The sequence below is a fragment of the Felis catus genome, chromosome A2 (genome assembly GCF_018350175.1).
Source record: "Felis catus isolate Fca126 chromosome A2, F.catus_Fca126_mat1.0, whole genome shotgun sequence".
NCBI lineage: Eukaryota > Metazoa > Chordata > Mammalia > Carnivora > Felidae > Felis > Felis catus.
This window is the reverse complement of record NC_058369.1, coordinates 26,957,010-26,975,000: the sequence shown is the minus strand read 5'-3', so window position 1 is coordinate 26,975,000 and position 17,991 is coordinate 26,957,010. Positions and strand designations below refer to the sequence as shown.

At 35.4% G+C, this 17,991-nt stretch overlaps 1 long non-coding RNA gene across 6 annotated transcripts in view; it reads right to left on the bottom strand.

Moving 5' to 3' along the window:
• Positions 1-17,991, bottom strand: part of LOC102901572 — a 190,875-nt gene that overhangs the window by 72,265 nt on the left and 100,619 nt on the right. Inside the window, exon 5 of one of the 6 annotated variants that reach the window (XR_006593801.1) lies at positions 3,616-3,634. The exons of the other annotated variants lie outside the window; for them this stretch is intronic. This is a non-coding gene — a long non-coding RNA (uncharacterized LOC102901572). The remainder of the gene's footprint in view (positions 1-3,615; positions 3,635-17,991) is intronic. 6 annotated transcript variants of the gene reach the window in all.

Below are 17,991 nucleotides of genomic sequence, written 5' to 3'. Positions count from 1 at the left end.
TCTATTCCTCTCCCTGAAAATAAATGGATCTCAACCACCATACTATTGGATAGATTTGTCACTTAAATTGTCAACACTCATGAGTTCTGGGCTTTGGGGAACCCTAAAACCCCATTGCTATTTATTTGATTTAACAAAATTCCCTTTAGTCCTCTTAGAAGTACTTTATTCTGTACAATACTAAAATGAATGGAAAGTAAATGGGATTTGATAGTCTTGACAATTTTGCAACATGTTTTGAGATATGCAGAGAGATTCCAAGTGGCTGGTTTGGGAATGCAGTTAGTGACAGTAGATGAATCTGTAAGAACCCAAGTATTATTCTTTGTCTTATTCACTGCCTAATTAATATATGCTAGAGGGAAGATGAATGAGTAGAAAATATAAAGGAATGTGAGAGCTAATAATACCGATCCAGTTGTTGGGTTAGTCCAAATCTAGAGCAGTCAATAGTCCAATGAACAGTGCCCAAAGAACTTTGGTTAATTTAAACTACTGCCTGCAGATGTCATCTTCCAAGGAGGTCTAATATTGTAAAAGAGCTTAGATGAAGTAATGGAAAAGGACATGATACAAAATTTTGACTGGATTCCATGAGTTTCACAATTATAAAGCATTCATATCTTGAAATCAAAAAGTTGATGAAATTTATGGAAATGCATTATTCTTACAGATTGTAATAATTATTAATAAAATATGAATATATTTTACTTACATATTCATAAAGTTTATTGTTAGGATAATTAAATACCTAATTCTTGTTAGATACAGTATCTAAGTCAAATAATCAAACTTTTGAATTTTTCACACTCATGGGTTTTAAAGGTAAAAACAGTCAAAAATCTGTCCCTAAGAATTGTGAATGGTACTATATGCAACTGAAACAGCTAAAGCTATGAGAAACTATGTTCTTCTGAATTTAAAGGTATATATGTATCCAGGTAAATGTAATATGCAACAATGATCTGAGTTTGCTTTAGGGCTCCCACATTTATTATATTATAATAAGGTACATATTATAATATATATCATAGTATGTACTATGTGTATATATGTAATATAATAAACATTATATTATATAATATATAATAAAATCCCATTTTAACACAAATTTACTGAATTATGCTTTTCTACATGATTATAGATTATGAGCATTTATATGCGTTTTTCTATTTCTTTAGTCCTATGGAGTTTTTCTCTTTCATTTTCAGACATTTTTGTTTCTTTATAAATGATTTTCTTCAGCATGATGGACTTTCATTTTCAATTTTTGATGTATTTGATGTTACATTAGCATTTCTTTTGCATATTCTCAGAAGTTCTCAGGGTTAAGCATTATACAGTTCTCAAAACTTTAAATTTTTTTTTTACATTTATTTATTTTTGAGAGACAGAGACAGAGCACAAGTGGGGGAGGGTCAGAGAGAGAACGAAACACAGAATCGGATGCAGGTTCCAGGCTCTGAACTGTCAGCACAGAGCCCAATGCAGGGGCTCGAACTCACCAACTGTGAGATCATGATCTGAGCTAAAGTCGGACTTTTAACCGAGCCACCCAGGTGCCCCTATGGTTCTGGGCAACCAGAACCATATGAGTTCTTAAAACTTTTAAATCTTTCATTACATAAGTAAAAACTGAAAATACCTAAAATTCTTTTAGTAAAATTCTTCATAAACACACTTAATTCTGATAAACATGCCTATACATTATATTAACTTCAAAATCTATGACATCTGTTAAATTTTCACCTTTTGACCTTATTACTCAGAAATTTATATAATTCTTAAAGCAGTCACTACTTTTCACCCTTTGATGTCAACACTTGAAAGTTATTAGATATGACTTTCATAAATTACTAAATATAAAAACCATAAAGTTACAGGGTGCCTGGGTGGTCCATTCGGTTAAGCGTCCAATTTTGGCTCAGGTCATGATCTCACAGTTCATGAGTTCAAGCCCTGCATCAGGCCCTCTGCTTCAGCACAGAGCCTGCTTCAGATGCTCAGTCTCCCTCTCTCTCTCTGCCCCTCCCTGGTTCACGCAGGTGCACTCTTTCTGTCTCTCTCAAAAATAAATAAACATTTAAAAAAAATTTAAAGACAAGCATAGTTAAATCTTGGAGAAACAAATTTAAGATTTTTGTTAATGATGCTTGTCTTTTGTTTTAATTAAAATATTATATCTACCTCAAGGAATAGGAGCCTGTCAAAGACAGAGTATCAGAGTCCCAATGGGGAACCAGAGTACTAAGTAGGGCAACTAATGATGACATACCAAGTTGTATGAGTTTATTCAACCCTTCAAGCTCCTTCTGGACATAACAAACAATTTTGTGGAAGCACAACTAAATTCAGACACCACTGACTGGTATGGCTAAAGTGTAGAATATTTCTCCTACCTTCATTAGAACGAGCTCAGAATCTGAGCCTCCAGGAGGAAAGTGTCAAAAAGTAGAGTAGACAAGGACTGGGAAAAGTAAACTTTGATGGAAAACAAAACAACAATGCCTAGAGAAAAATCTGGTGATAACCAATGCTAAAAAATTTGCCTCTTGGAAATAAAGCACTGACCCACTCATCCATGAGATCCTTGCAAAATGTGATTACACTTCCCTGACCCCACCCACCTTCCCTTCACTGTACTCCCTCTATCGTCTTCTCTGCCCCAGAATTCTATAGAAAGGATTAGGGCTTTGGGCCAAAATATTGTCTTAGAACTTTTAATCCCAATGTTTTATAGGTATGGAGCATCCCACTACTCTACAATAAGATTTGTTTTCTGCATTAGTTCATTTCATGGGTGTGTTCATTTTATAAAATCATGAATCAAACCCCTTGAAATATTAATGGTATAAAACTCTATGTATATTCATGGTGGTTATATATATAAGGGACTGTCAGATCCCAACCCCAATTATGTGTACTTACTGAAAACACATTCACAAATGAGTAGAACTCAAGATCATAAGTTCTATTAATTTTAATGCTCCCAAGATGAGTCAGAATTTTTAAAGAAAATGGCTCATTTGCTTGGATCCTTAGCTCTGGAAGTTGTTTTAAATTAGTGAAATTGGTTGTCCTGAAATGTTTAAGTTGATGTAGAGTTTTTCTTTCCACTTCTGAGGATTCTTCCCAGTGATTAAAGAGGTTTTTTATTTTAATATTAAATAAAAATTTGCCCTCAATAACTTTTAATATTTTAATAGAATATGCATGCCTTTCCTAACATTAGTCAGTTCAAAATGATGTATAAACTATTATAGATTGAATTTCATTACTATTCTAATTTCTCAATGAGCTACAGTATTATTTCCCCACTGCTCAAATCTAAAATATTATGTGACAATAAATATTTAAGAGGATGAATTCCACAGCAATTTTGGTTAATAGAATTCACCATAACTAAGAAAATTATTATAATAAATATGTATTAAGATCCATTTCACCAAATCCCAGAATATTAAACATTTACAAATGCCCCTAAAATTTAAATAAAATATTTAAAGAATGCAAACTTGTAAAATTTGTCATCCAGACAAATAATGCACAAATGTGAGTTGGTTTAGAAACACATAGAGAAATTTCATAATCACTAATACTTAACTTTCTACTCACAGTTCAGATAAATGTGACTCTGCAAAAAAAAAAAAAAAAAATATATATATATATATATATATATATATATATATATATGTTAAGAAAATTGTGATATAGCTTGGCATGACATTTTTCTTGTCTCTTTTTACTCATATAATAACCATTCAATGAGTAAATATACATCTGTATATATTATAATATATATTCAGTAATAATTTCAAAATTAGTCAGAATAATATATATTCAGTAATAATTTTGATATTGATTCATGTTGAAATGATAATATTTTGGATGTACTGAGTTAAATAAAATATATATTCAAGTTAATTTCATGTGTTTCTTTTCACCTTTTTATATGGATACTAGAAAACTTTAAATTATATATGTGGCTCTCATTATATTTCTACTGGATAGTGCTGGTCTAAGGGAAATTGATAATAAATGTATACATAAAAAATAATTATAAAATTTATTTTATTTAAAAAAGGTATTCTGAATCTGATCATCAGAAAATCATGACAGAGCATGTAGTAGGATGAATAAAGACCATCCCAAGATATCAAATCCTAAAGCCTAAAACTTTTAAATGTTATCTTATTTGGAAAAAGGATATTTACAGACATTATTAAAGGATTTTGAGTTGAAATTACCCTAGATTGTCTTAATGGGCCCTAAGGTATTCAAAAGTATCTTTATAGGAGAAAAGCAACACAGAAGAGAATAGGTAATATGACTATGGAAGCAGACTTTAGAGTGATGTGACCACAAGTCAAGGAATGTTGACAGCAACCAAAAGCTGGAAGAGACAATGAGTCTCTAGAATCTCCACATAGAGTTCAGCCATGCCAACACCTTGATTTTGGAATTCTGGTCTCCAGAACCATGAAAGAATACATTTCTGCCTTAAGCTGCCTAGTTTGTGGTAGTTTGTTATAACATCCACAGAAACTAATACAGAGCATAACGGTGGGAAGAGGTCATTTGGAGTGGCATTTAAAGTAAATAGGGAGAAGAGGCTCCTTGAATGGAATGATCAGGGAAAGTCTATCTGAGAAAGCTATATTTAAGTGAGATTTAACGAATAAGAAGGTACTGACCATTTGAAGATATTGAGGAAAGGATTGCAATCACAGGGAACAACATATGGGCAGGCTCTGGGATGAGAAAAAGATTCATTTCTTCTAGGAACAGAAAAGAGGCAAAAATTTCTGAAACATGGTGAGCAAAGGAGAACATGACTCAAGAAGAAAATGGAGAGGTAAGCAAAAGGCATGCAGGACCACGTTTGCCATGATGAGGAGTATGGATTTTATTTTAATTGTAACAGCTGTATTAAGTGGGGAAGTATCATGGTTAGATTTATGTTCAGAGAAAGACTTTTGTGGCTGATTTGTAAAGAATATATTAAAGGGTAACAAGTATAGAGCAGGAAAATAAATTAGGAGGCTGATGTAGTAGGTCAGGCAATAGATGTTGATAATCTGGACCAAGTTGCTGGTAGTAGAGATGGTGAAAAGCAGAAAAATTTAAGATATATTTTGAATACTGAATGTGGGAAAATTGTATGAATTGGGTATAGTGAGTGAAAGTACACAGAATAAAATATAACTGCTAGGTTTCTGAAATAAACAACTAAGTTGATTATTGATGGGTAAGACTGGAAGACAAGGAGTTTCACAAAAATTTATGAGTTCAGTTCAAGTCATGTTAATTCTGAAGTTCGTGTGAGATACCAAGTTTATACCAAGCAGAAGTATATACAAATTTATGTATGAGTTTTGAGGTCCAAGGTGAACACTAAGTTCAAAATATAAATTTGGAAGTCATTAGTCAGTAGTGGTCTGTAAATCCATGGGCATGGATAAGATTACCTAAAGAAAGAGCATAAAGAGAAATGTCTGGGTGGCTCAGTTGGTTGAGCATCCAACTGCCAATTTTGGCTCAGGTCATTGTCCCAGGGTTGTGGAATCATGCCCCACATCAGGCTCTACTCTGAGCTTGGAGCCTGCTTAAGATTCTCACTCTCACTCTCTCGCTGTCTCTCTCTCTCTCTCTCTGTGCCCCTTCCACTATTCATGCTCTCTCTCTCTCTCTCTCTCTCTCTCTCTCTAAAATGAAATATTTTTTTTAACAAACAGCATAAAGATATAATAGAGGGAAACTAGGATTGAGCACTGAGGAACTCTAGAAATTAGGTAGGATATGCCACGGAAGAAGACTGAGCAGAAAAGGCAAAGAAGGAAGAAGAGAGACCAGAAGAGTGCAGTATCACAGAAGCCAAAAGGAAAGACTACTCTGAAGAAAAGAAACATTCACTACAACAAATAGTGCTGAGAGCTGAGTAGGAATAATGAGAGGAAAATGGCCACTGGATTTGACAAAATGGAGGTCAATGGAGATTATATCAAGATCAGTCTTCATAAAATGGTTACAGCAGAAGTCAGATTGTTGAGTTAAAGAGTGAAGAGATTGGTTTTGGTGTATGATCTGAGGTAAAGATCCAATTTTACTGTTTTCAGTAGGGGTAAACAATTAAGCTCAAAAGCAGGTAAACCCGAGGAACACATTTTATAGTGATGCATAGTTATGTGGAAAATTATTTGAAAAGTAAAGGAATTACAAATACAAAATGTAGGCAGGTAGTTAACTCTTGATGAGGAAACAAAGGGATAGAATTCAGGTCATTCAAGCATCCTCAAAGGAATTGATAATGTTCTGGTCACTAAGTTTATCATAAAAGTTTATTGCATAATTATATTCATAACCTACATCACAATCTTGTATTTTTATATATAAAATACAATATATAAACAAAGGATTATGGGAAACTGATGGAGCAGGAAGCATGAAGAATCGGCCTTCCCACCTAGACAATAGTTGTGCTGGCAGAATCTATCTGATACAGCAATTTTGGAACTCTAGAGTCTATTGGGTTTTCAACTTCCAGAGGAAGTCTTGGACAGTAAATTCGTTAATTTTAATTTATTTTAGCTCTTAGCTCAGCAGCAGCTATCCATTCCCTACTCACCAACTCTGTGGCAGGCAGCCATGTGCATGGTCCTAGAGCAGCTTGCAAATAACCTATGGAAGTAGGGTAGACAACAAGGACCCTGTCCTCCAAATAACAGGGATCTATGTTCTGATCACTGATATCTGCTTATGATCACAGAGGCACAGACACAAAGGCAGGCAGCCATTGTTGAACTTCCTCCTCATGGTTGCAAGTTCCTTTCCTTCAGAATAAAGCAACTTCCAAGGGGATTTAAAAAGCCAGTGCCTTTTATCTCCCTTCATTTTTCCCTTTCTGAGAGTCAAACATAAAATACCAGGACATTAAAAAAACAACTGCATATACCAGATATATTGGAAAATCATCATTCAAGCTCAAGGAAAAGTGCAGGCTCAGAAAAGACCAGAGAAAACCCTAAATTTACACCTTAAGGTGATCTCTGGCACAGAGACAGCCTACAAAAAAAAAAACAAAACAAAACAGAAAGAACAAACCCTGAGGAAGGGGGAGAATCTGATTACCATCATTGCCACATTATTAAATTCAAATGTCCGGTTTTCAACAACAACAACAAAATCACAAGGCATACAAAGAAACAGGGAAGTGTGGACCATTAAAAGGAAAAAGTAAATCAATAAAAAGTAAACCAACTATCTCTGAGAGAGACCAGGTGGTGGGCCTGCTAGACAAAGACTTTGAACAACTGTCTTAAAGATGATCAAAGCACTAAAGGCAGTTGTTAAGGAAGTCAATAAAATGATCTAGCAACAAAATGAAAATATCAATAATATATAGGAAAACCTAGAAAGAAACCAAAAATAAATTCTAGAGCTGAAAAGTGCAATTACTGAAATCAAAAATTTACTAAAGTGATCCAAAGGCAGATATCAGCAAGCAAAAGAAAGAATCTGTGAACTTGAATGTGGGGAAATGAAAATAATCAAGGCTGAGAAACAGAAAGAAAAAATATGGAATAAAAATGAAGAGAGCTTGTAGGATTTATGAGACACCATTCAGCAGACCAACACGCAAATTGTAGGCCCAGAAGAAGAAGACAAGAGAAAGGGAGAGAGAAATTGGTGGTCAAAAACTTCCTAAATTTGATTAAAGATACGAATATAAACAACAAAAAAGCTCAACAAATTCCAAGTATGGTGAATTCAAAGAGATCCTCAGAAAGACACATCATAATCAAAATGTCTAAACACAAAGACAATCTTAAGAGCAAGAATTAAGAATTTAAGAAACTCCCCACATATAGGAGATCTTCAATAAGATTATCAGAGATTTTTCATCAGAAATTTAGGAGGCCAGAGGCAAAGGGCTGAAATAAGAAAAAAATTGACAACCAAGAATCCTATATCTAGCAAAAGTGGCCTTCAACCATGAAGGAGAAATCAAGACATTTCTAGATAAACAAAAGCTGAAGGAATGTGTTACCACTCCACCTGCCTTGCAAGCAACACGAAAGGGAGTCCTGGAGGTTAAAGTGAAAAAAATACTAGACAGTAACAAAAAACCGTATGAAGAAATAAAGATCCCAGTAAAGGTAAATACATGGGAAATTACCAAAGCTCGTATTATTGTAAACACAGATTGTAACTCACTTTTTGTTTTCTACATGATTTAAAAGACACTTTAAAAACATTAATCTAAAAGCTATTATTATTGTAACTTTGGTTTATAACTTGATATTTATTAGGGTTTGTTTTTTTTAAATAACTTAGAGACTAATGAATTTTTTAAAAACAATTATTGTTTACATTTTAGACATACAATGTTTAAAGATGTGATTCGGTGACATCAATAACTGAAAGGGATAAAGAAAGGGCCACAAATGAGCAGAGCTTTTGCATATTATTGAAGTTACATTTGTAGAAATTCATATTATAGCGTTAAATTTTTAGGGTTTTAAGTGTAATCCCCATGGTAAGTACAAAGAAAATAGTCATGGAATATACATAAAAGAATGAGAAGAAAATTTAAATATCTCACTACAAAAAAAAAAAAACAACTAAATGGGAAAGAAGTTAGTAATTCAGACAATGAGGACAAAAATCCTACAAAGCATATAGAAGACAAATAGCAAAATGGCACAAGTTCCTCTGTATTAGTAATTACTTTAAATGTAAATGGGTTAAATTCTCCAATTAAAAGGCAGAGATTGGCAGAATGGGGGCAGGGTGAACAAACAAAAACTATGATCCAACCAGATTCTGTACAAGACAGTAACTGTAGATCCAAAGATACAAATAGGTTGAAAGTGAAAAGATGGAAAAAGATATTCCATGCAAATAGTAACCAAAAGAGAGTAGGCTAACGATACTAATATCAGACAATATAGACTTTAAATTTAAAAAAATAGCTTATAAGATACAAAAAAGGATATTACATATTAGCAAAAGGTTCAATAAAGCAAGAAGATACAACTATAAAGATTTGTGTACCTAATAACAGACCATCAAAATGAAGGAAATAAAAACTGACAGAATTGAAGGGAGAAAACAGTTCTACAATAATGGTTGGAGACTTCAGCATTCCACTCTCAAGAATGGACAGAACAATGAGACAGAAGATAAGTGAGAAAAGACTCAACTTACTAAAATCAGAAATGGAAGTAAGGACATTACTACTTATTCAACAGAAATAAAAAGAATTTAAGAGAGTACTACAGTAAATTATATTCCAACAAATTAAATAAGGTAAATAAAATGGACAAATTCCTAGAAACACAAAACCTACAAAAACTGAATCACAGAGAAATAGGAAATCTGAATACATCTGTAATTGGTAAGGGGAATAAATCAGTAGTATAAAAAAGTTTCTAGTAAAGAAAAGTCCTGGAGTTGATGGATTCACTGGTGAGTTCTACAAACATTTAAAGAATTAACACTAATTCTTCACAAACTTTTCTTAAAAACTTCAGAGGAAGGAACACTTCCTTACTCATTCTATGAAGGGAGCATTGCCCTGATACCAAAGCCAGACAAAGACACTATTAGAAAAGAAAACCACAGACCAATATTCTTTATGAATACTGATGTAAAAATCCTCAACAGAATACTAGCACATTAATGCAGTAGTATATCAAAAGGATCATATACCATGATCAAGTGGGATCTATTCCTAGAAGTGTTCAACATATGAAAATTGATCAATGCAATGTCCCATATTAGCAGAATGGAGGAAAAAAGCACATGACTATCTCGATTGATGCAGATAAGGAATTTGACAAAATTCAACAAACTTTCATGATAAAAAATACTCAAACAACTAGGACTTGGAAGAAACTACCTCAATATAATAAAAGCCATATGTGAAAAAGCCACAGAAAACATCATACTCAATGTGAAAAACTGAAAGCTTTTCCTCTAAGATCAGGACCAAGGCAAGAATTCCCACCAAGGATTGCTGAAGATGCAAAGAAACACACATAAAAAACTAAATTCTGGAAGTGATAAACCCATCCAGGAGAAAACAGATTCATAGTTTCTTTACTTCCTGGCAAAATATCAAGAAGAACATAAATCTGCCAGTGATAGAGTGAAGTAGCTAAACTTTTATCAGCTCCTTGAAGATTAGTGTGACAAGTTTGATCTTGAGGAACCCTAATCACAAGGAAGTTTTCTCCAACTTGTCAATTCTTTACCATGGGGTTTAATTGAGTGTTGAGACTGGATGTAGGTCAGGAGAGATAATAGAAACTTCACCAAATACAAGTACCAGCAATGGCTCACTGAATACTGGGGGTAAGACAGGAGAATGAAGAGAAGTCACTCGAGATCTTCACCAAGTAAAGGTAGTGGATGCCAAAAGTTGAGAGAAGGACAAAATACCAAAGGAAACCTCTAAAACATTATGCTAAGTGAAGAAAGCCAGACACAGTTCACATATTACATTTAATCCTTGAAAAACATTGGTTTGGGACACCTGGGTGGCTCAGTGAATTAAGCGTTCAACTTCAGCTCAGGTCATGGTCTCACAGTTTGTGGGTTCAAGCCCCATGCTGGGCTCTGTGCTGACGGCTCAGAGCCTGGAGCCTGTCTAGGATACGGTGTCTCCCTCTCTCTCTGCCCCTCCCCTGCTTGCTCTCTGTCTCTATCTCTCTAAAAACTTAATAAATTTAACTTAATAAACATAATCATGAGTTTGAATGGCATGGGTCCACTCATATATGTATTTTTTTCAATAAATATAGTAATTATAAGTGTATTTTCCCTTCCTTATAAGTTTCTTAATAACATTTTCTTTTCTCTAGCTTGCTTTATTGTAAGAATACAGTATCTAATACATATAACAAACAAAATATGTGTTAAATGTTTATGTCAACAGTAAGGTTTCTGGTCAACAGTAGGCTATTAGTAGTTAAGTATTGGCAGAACCAAAGTAATACATGGATTTTTGACTATGCAGGGAGTCAGCATCCCAAACCCCCATGTTGTTCAGGGATTAATTGTATATGATTCCATTGACATGAAATACAAAGAGACAGAATACAAATACAAAGAGACAGAATGCATATTGGTGGTTGGCAGAGGCTAGGCAGACATACTAATAGAGAGAAACTGCTTAATAGATAAGAGGCTTTATTTAGGGGCAATGAAAATATTTTGGAACTAGGTGGTGTTTGCACAGCATTGTGAATGTACTGCCATTGAATTGTTCACTTTAAAATAGTTAATTTATAGGGGCGCCTGGGTGGCACAGTCGGTTAAGCGTCCGACTTCAGCCAGGTCATGATCTCGCGGTCCGTGAGTTCGAGCCCTGCGTCAGGCTCTGGGCTGATGGCTCGGAGCCTGGAGCCTGTTTCTGATTCTGCCTCTCCCTCTCTCTCTGCCCCTCCCCCATTCATGCTCTGTCTCTCTCTGTCCCAAAAATAAATAAAAACGTTGAAAAAAAATTAAAATAGTTAATTTATAGACTGTGAATTTCCTATCAATTGATTTTTTAAATAAGTAGATAAATACCTAAAAGCATATTTTTTAATCCCAAGAGAAATCCCTCCAAGCTACTCTGGGACCTTAACAGAGGGTACCACAGCAGTCCTCCAGGGGCAACTGGACAGCAAGGTGAAAAGGGTTGTAGAAGGCTGGGAGAAAGACTAGAGAGCAAAGAGGGCTCCCTGTGACATTTAAAGCTGGCAACTGGGACCTCTAGAGAGTATCATCAAACTCCACAGAGAACATGTCTTGACCCTACCTACCATGAAAACATCTGAAGCCAGTGATGACTGCATATAACTAAATGTGGGACAAAGCCCAGATCCAGCTCCACTACAGATCAGATTGATATAGTCCCTCATACTAACAGCCTGACAGAAGAAGCAACGTCACTTTCACGGTGGTAAATAGTATTTATAATATCCTTTTAAATACAATGCCTGGCATAAAATAAAAAATCAGGGGTGACTGTGTGGCTCAGTCGGTTGAGCTTCTGACTTCAGCTCAGGTCATGATCTCATGGTCCATGAATTCGAAGCCTGCATCGGGCTCTGTGCTGACAGCTCGGAGCCTGGAGCCTACTTCTGATACTGTGTCTCCCTGTCTCTCTGCCCCTCCCCTGCTCGCACTCTATCAAAAATAAATAAACATTTAAAAATAAAAAATCATAATATATGTGAAGGAGCAGGAAATATGTGACCCATGATCAAAAAAGAGAAAATAAGTAATAGAAGCAAATCTGGAGAGAGTTTATATATTTGTATTTATACAACAGAGATTTTAAAATAATTATGATTAATACATCAAAGAAACCAGTATAAAAGTTGGGCAACATGTGTGAACAGAATGAAGAATTTTAGCAGAGATAGAAACTACACTCAAGAACCAAGTGGAAAAGCTGGTGGGGGCAAGAATTAAACTGTACTGACGTGAGGATCTTACATTGCTCATGCCCTTTAAATATAAAGGATTTATCTTTAAACTGTATAATCTCTAGAGAAACCACTAAAAATACACAGAGGTATAGATTAAAAAGTCAATAGAGGAAATAAAAAGAAATACTAAATATAGTGATTCACCCAAAAGGAGCAAGAAAGGAGACATAGAAAAATAAGGAACAGGTAGGACAAATAGAATCAAATACCAAGATGATAGACTAAAACCCAACCATATAAACAATTACATTAACTTTAAGTGGACTAAGCACTCCATGTGACAGGCAAAGATGGTCAGACCTTTTTTTTTTTAGAGAGAGAGTGTGTGTGTGTGGGGGGGGGGGGGGGAGAAGGGCAGAGGGAGAAAGAGAGAGAGAGAGAGAGAGAGAGAGAGAGAGAGAATCTTAAGCAGGTTCCACACTCAGCTCAGCACAGAGCCCAGTGTGAGGCTCAATCCCATGACTCTGGGATCATGACCTGAGCCAAAATCAAGAGTCACACACTCAACTGACTGAGCCACCCAGGCTCCCTGGTCAGACTGGATTTTAAAAAGCAAGACCCGGGGGGTGGGAGGGAGGGGAGGGTGGGTGATGGATATTGAGGAGGGCACCTTTTGGGATGAGCACTGGGTGTTGTATGGAAACCAATTTGACAATAAACTTCATATATTGAAAAAATAAATAAATAAATAAATAAAAAGGTAAACATAAAAAAAAAACAAGGAAGACCCTACACTTTACTGCTTGGAAGAAACATACTTTAAATATAAAACCCCAGGTAAGTTGAAAGCATAAGTTTATCATATATTCCCCATTATAAAAGTTATTAATTCAAATATAAAATATGCAAATATGTAAATAAAAAACTCAAAAATATTTCATTTAAAATCAATAGATAACAGCTTCATACCAGGGAACTAAGAAAAAGCTAAGAACATCCTGAGCTCTGCCCATTTTAAGACATAAAACTGAGAAAATAAAGGTCATATTCTCTCAAAAAATTCCCCTGAAGTCCTTGCCATGGAAACTGAATACAGGACTGGAAGACCCATTCTTATTGGCACCTAATAAAATAGCCTGAATTTTCATGATTTTACATATAAATGTAATATATGTATAGATACATATATATACACACACACATTTATACCTTTAAACAAACACGTGTGTGTATGCATAACCCTCTCCCCTCCAAAACTACTAAGTGATTAAACAGTATCAGCCTGAGCTAATATTGACTCACAGGAAGTTCTCAGGCTTGAGTGAAAAACAGATCAGTTTTAGGACAAGACCCAGTACGAAAAGACTCTTCCCACAAAAGCGGTGTTCAATCTCTCCAATGGCCGCATGGTAAAGAGGACATAACATTCAAGCATGCTGGTCCTACAGAGAGGGTACAGTACCAAAACAATAACTATATAAACTTGGTGGTCAAGAAAGGACATAGAGCTTTAGCGATCCATAGGGCAACCTGCAGCACACCCCTAAGAAGAGCAGTGCTTTACATAGACATTAATTGACAAAAAATCCCGGGACATAAAAGCCATAATTTGAATAAGTGCATGAACACATAACAGTATTCAGCTATAAGGGTCTGGAGGCAAGAACAGACCAGACCAATTAGAAAACGGAAGATAAACAGAATATACTGTAACACAACATTCACTTAGCCATAGTTGTTAGGGTTATCACCAGTTACCTTAATAAGGAAGAATTCATCAACAAAATCAGAACCCACTTGTATATTTAATTGTATATATTTATCAGAATGGGGATTCAAATATATTCAACAAACAACAGTTACCATTAAAGAGAAGTGTCTGAATTGCATGGGCCCTAATTATTTCTCTATGGGTATGTGACATATTGTATATTTTAAAAACTTGGCCACACACATGACGGTGGGGGTGGGGAGAACTAAATCATAAGAGCATCAATAAGCATGTCCAAAACTATTTAGAGCCTTGTAACATATCTGATAACTGATAGAAAATGTGTAACATATCAACAAAATGTGAAAGCAAATTACACTGTAATCCCTCAGATGTTAAAGTATTTACCTAAGTCATACACATTTACCTAAGTCATATTTTACCCCTTCATATGTCAGGATTATACCTCTCAACTCTGAATTACATAAATTAGTACTATCCCTTCATATCTCTGTAACATTGCCTTCAAATGGTTAAGAGGCATCCAGAGAATAGGGAACAAAAACATCATTGTTGAAAGGCTTTGGATTTAAAAGCCCACAGGGATGCATAAAGATGACACAGAGATCCATTTAATGGGACATTGTAAAATAGTAGGTGGTCCTTCGCCCCTGAAATACTTCACGGAACAGATCATTTTGAAAGAAGAGAAAAAGGCTTTGATATAAACTAATCGCAGGCATGTATGAGAAAGAAAATACCTTTAGAAAAGATGTGAGAAGATAAGAAGCAAGAAACCAATCTTCCCAAGACAGAAGTCTGAATCAAAGTTGAGCTGCTTTCCCCCAAACTGACCTGAACTTATTAATGTCTTGAATCTGAACACTGGCACTGGAAATTTTAGAAGAGCTCATCGATTTTTAGCACTTGTGCTTGAGGCCAGAATGGAACAAGAACAGAAATAGAGCAGGTATGCTTCTTATATTTTTTTCCACCAATTAAAAATAAACCCAAAGTGAAGAACTACTTTTCTGAACCCTGAATCGCCTCTCAAGTTGGGACCTTTGCCTTCCTTTTACATTTCTCAAGACATTTACATTCTCACCCTACTGCCGTGGGAGGAAGTGTACACACGATCTGGGAAGAACTTGCTCTAAATTTTGAAACTGCACTGGTGTTAAGGAAAGGTGGAGCCACTTAAATTCATGATAGTTTTTTTTAATGTTTATTTATTTATTTTGAGAGAGAGAGAGAGAGAGAGAGTAGGGGAGGGGCAGAGAGAAAAGGAGAGACAGAATCCCAAGCAAGCTCCACGCTCTCAGCGCAGAGCCCGTCGCAGGGCTTGATCTCACAAATCATGAGGTCATGACCTGAGCCAAAATCACTCAACCAATTGAGACACCCAGGTGCCCCCATGCTAGTTTTTAATACATTTTTGAAATGTTACCAAAATAATTTTGCACTTATGGGGTGCCTGGGTGGCTCAGTTGATTAAGCATCTGACTTTGGCTCAGGTCATGATCTCACGGTTCATGAATTCGAGCCCCACAATGGGTGAGCTCAACCCGTACTTTGGGTGAGCTCTAGCCCTGCTTCAAATGAAGCCTGCTTCTCTCTCTCTCTCCCTCTCTCCCTGCCCCTCTCTTGCACCCTCCCTCTCTCAAAAAAACCCCAATAATAATAATAATAATAATAATAATTCACTTAAAATAGGACAAAATGTACCTGGGAGATTTTAACCTGAAAATCACTTTGTTTATTTTTTCATTTAAACGTTATTTTTATTTTTAGTTGCTATTATTATGAGTTGTGCTTGAGTCTTAGTTTAAGGAATCCACATTACAAGGGTTTATTTATGAAAAACAGCTGTTCCCTGATCCACTCTCTCCCAATTCTTCTCCTTCCAAAGGCAAACCTTGCTTCTCTTTCAAGTAATTAATCATTTTGGAATTTGCCTCTATATCTCTAAATAACATGTTCGTATTATATAAAAGTAATAGCACCTTTCCTCCTCCTGCTCCTACCACACACTCACACCCTTGTCCATCTCCTCACCACTATTACACATATACAGGGAAGATCAAACAAAGACCATGGGTTTTGATATTACGACTATGTAAATATCATCCAAAGATGAACTATGAAATGAACTATACTGCTTTTCTACACATCTTTTTGTTTTCTCTGGAGCGAATAATTATGTTACTGCTTAATCATTTACTTAATGTTCTACATATGTATCACTTATTCAAGTCTTAACTCTGTGTCAGTTTTATAAATCTCCTTTCAACACAGACTCGTCAGGTTTCTATCAGTTTCCTCCTCCTGATCTCTTGGAACCTTCTGACCTGCACCAATCGTAGTGGTGTTCAGCTCTGCCTGATGTACCACACTCATCCTTGGATGTCCCTTCAACATTATCCTGGGGACTTTCTTACCCTCTCAGCTCAGTGCATCTTCTGTTTCTGATATCCCTTTTCTGCCTCTTTCTTGGTTTCCTCCGATTTTTTGCTTCTTAAGAAAGGATAGAATACAATAGCTTCCTAAGAAACAGTGCATGAGGTAAACACTTTGGACTCTTCTATGCTTAAAACCACCTTCATTGTACCACCATACTTGATTGATAGTTTCTCTACTATAAAAGTTCTAGATTGGAAACATTTTCTTTTATACTTTCAAAGGCGGTGCCTCAATGCCTTCTAGTGACCAGGGCTAGTCATGGTCCTAATTTGGGATCCTTCACATATGACTTGTTTTTTCTGGACATCCATAGGCTCTTGCCTTTTCACGGTGGTCAAATGAATATGGTATTTTCACAGGAACAAATAGCTCAGTGAAGGAAATTGATAATTAATAAACAGTATCCCACTATTTTTATGAATAAAACATATGGCAAAGTACTATTTTTAATTTAATAAGTAGAAATGGTTTATTTATAGAAATATATTTGGCACAATTGGCTATTCATATGGAAGAAAATAATGTCTCTATCACATTACTAAAAAATGCATTACAGATAGATAAAGATTGAAACATAAAATATAAAGAAATATTAAACTTGGAAGAAAATTGGGGAGATGACATGTGAAATAGAGTAGAGGAGACCTTCTTAACCAAGAGAGGAAACTTAACATTAATTAATATGAAAGATATATAGAGGTAGATAGATATATAGATACATATGTTTAACTGTATAAAAATTTAAAACATTTGGATGGCAAAAGATACTATAAAGCAAATAGAAGAGTGATAGTCCCAAAGTAAATGGACAAAAGATATTTTAAATAAAGTAAGTAGACAAATGATCTTATAAGTTTACAAGAGAAAAACAACCAAATAGAAAATTCACAAAAGAAATGAAAGAGCAGTCAGATACCAAGAACCCCTCTTCTGTCCCGGCAAAACATAGGTAGTTGGCTTTTTATTTTTCAGAAAGGTTAAAACGGTTTTAATGTTTGTTTATTTATTTATTTATTTATTTATTTATTTATTTATTTATTTATTTTTAACATTTTTATTTTTTATTTTTGAAAGACAGAGACAGAGCATGAGTGGGGGATGGCCAGAGAGAGAGGGAGGCACAGAATCCAAAGCAGGCTCCAGGCTCTGAACTATCAGCACAGAGACCGATGCAGGGCTCCAACTCACAGACTGCGAGATCCTGACCTGAGCCGAAGTCAGGTATTTACCCAACTGAGCCACCCAGGTGCCAGATGGGGTTTTTATTTTTATTTTTTTTATTTTTTTTCAACGTTTATTTATTTTTTTGGGGACAGAGAGAGACAGAGCATGAACGGGGGAGGGGCAGAGAGAGAGGGAGACACAGAATCGGAAACAGGCTCCAGGCTCCGAGCCATC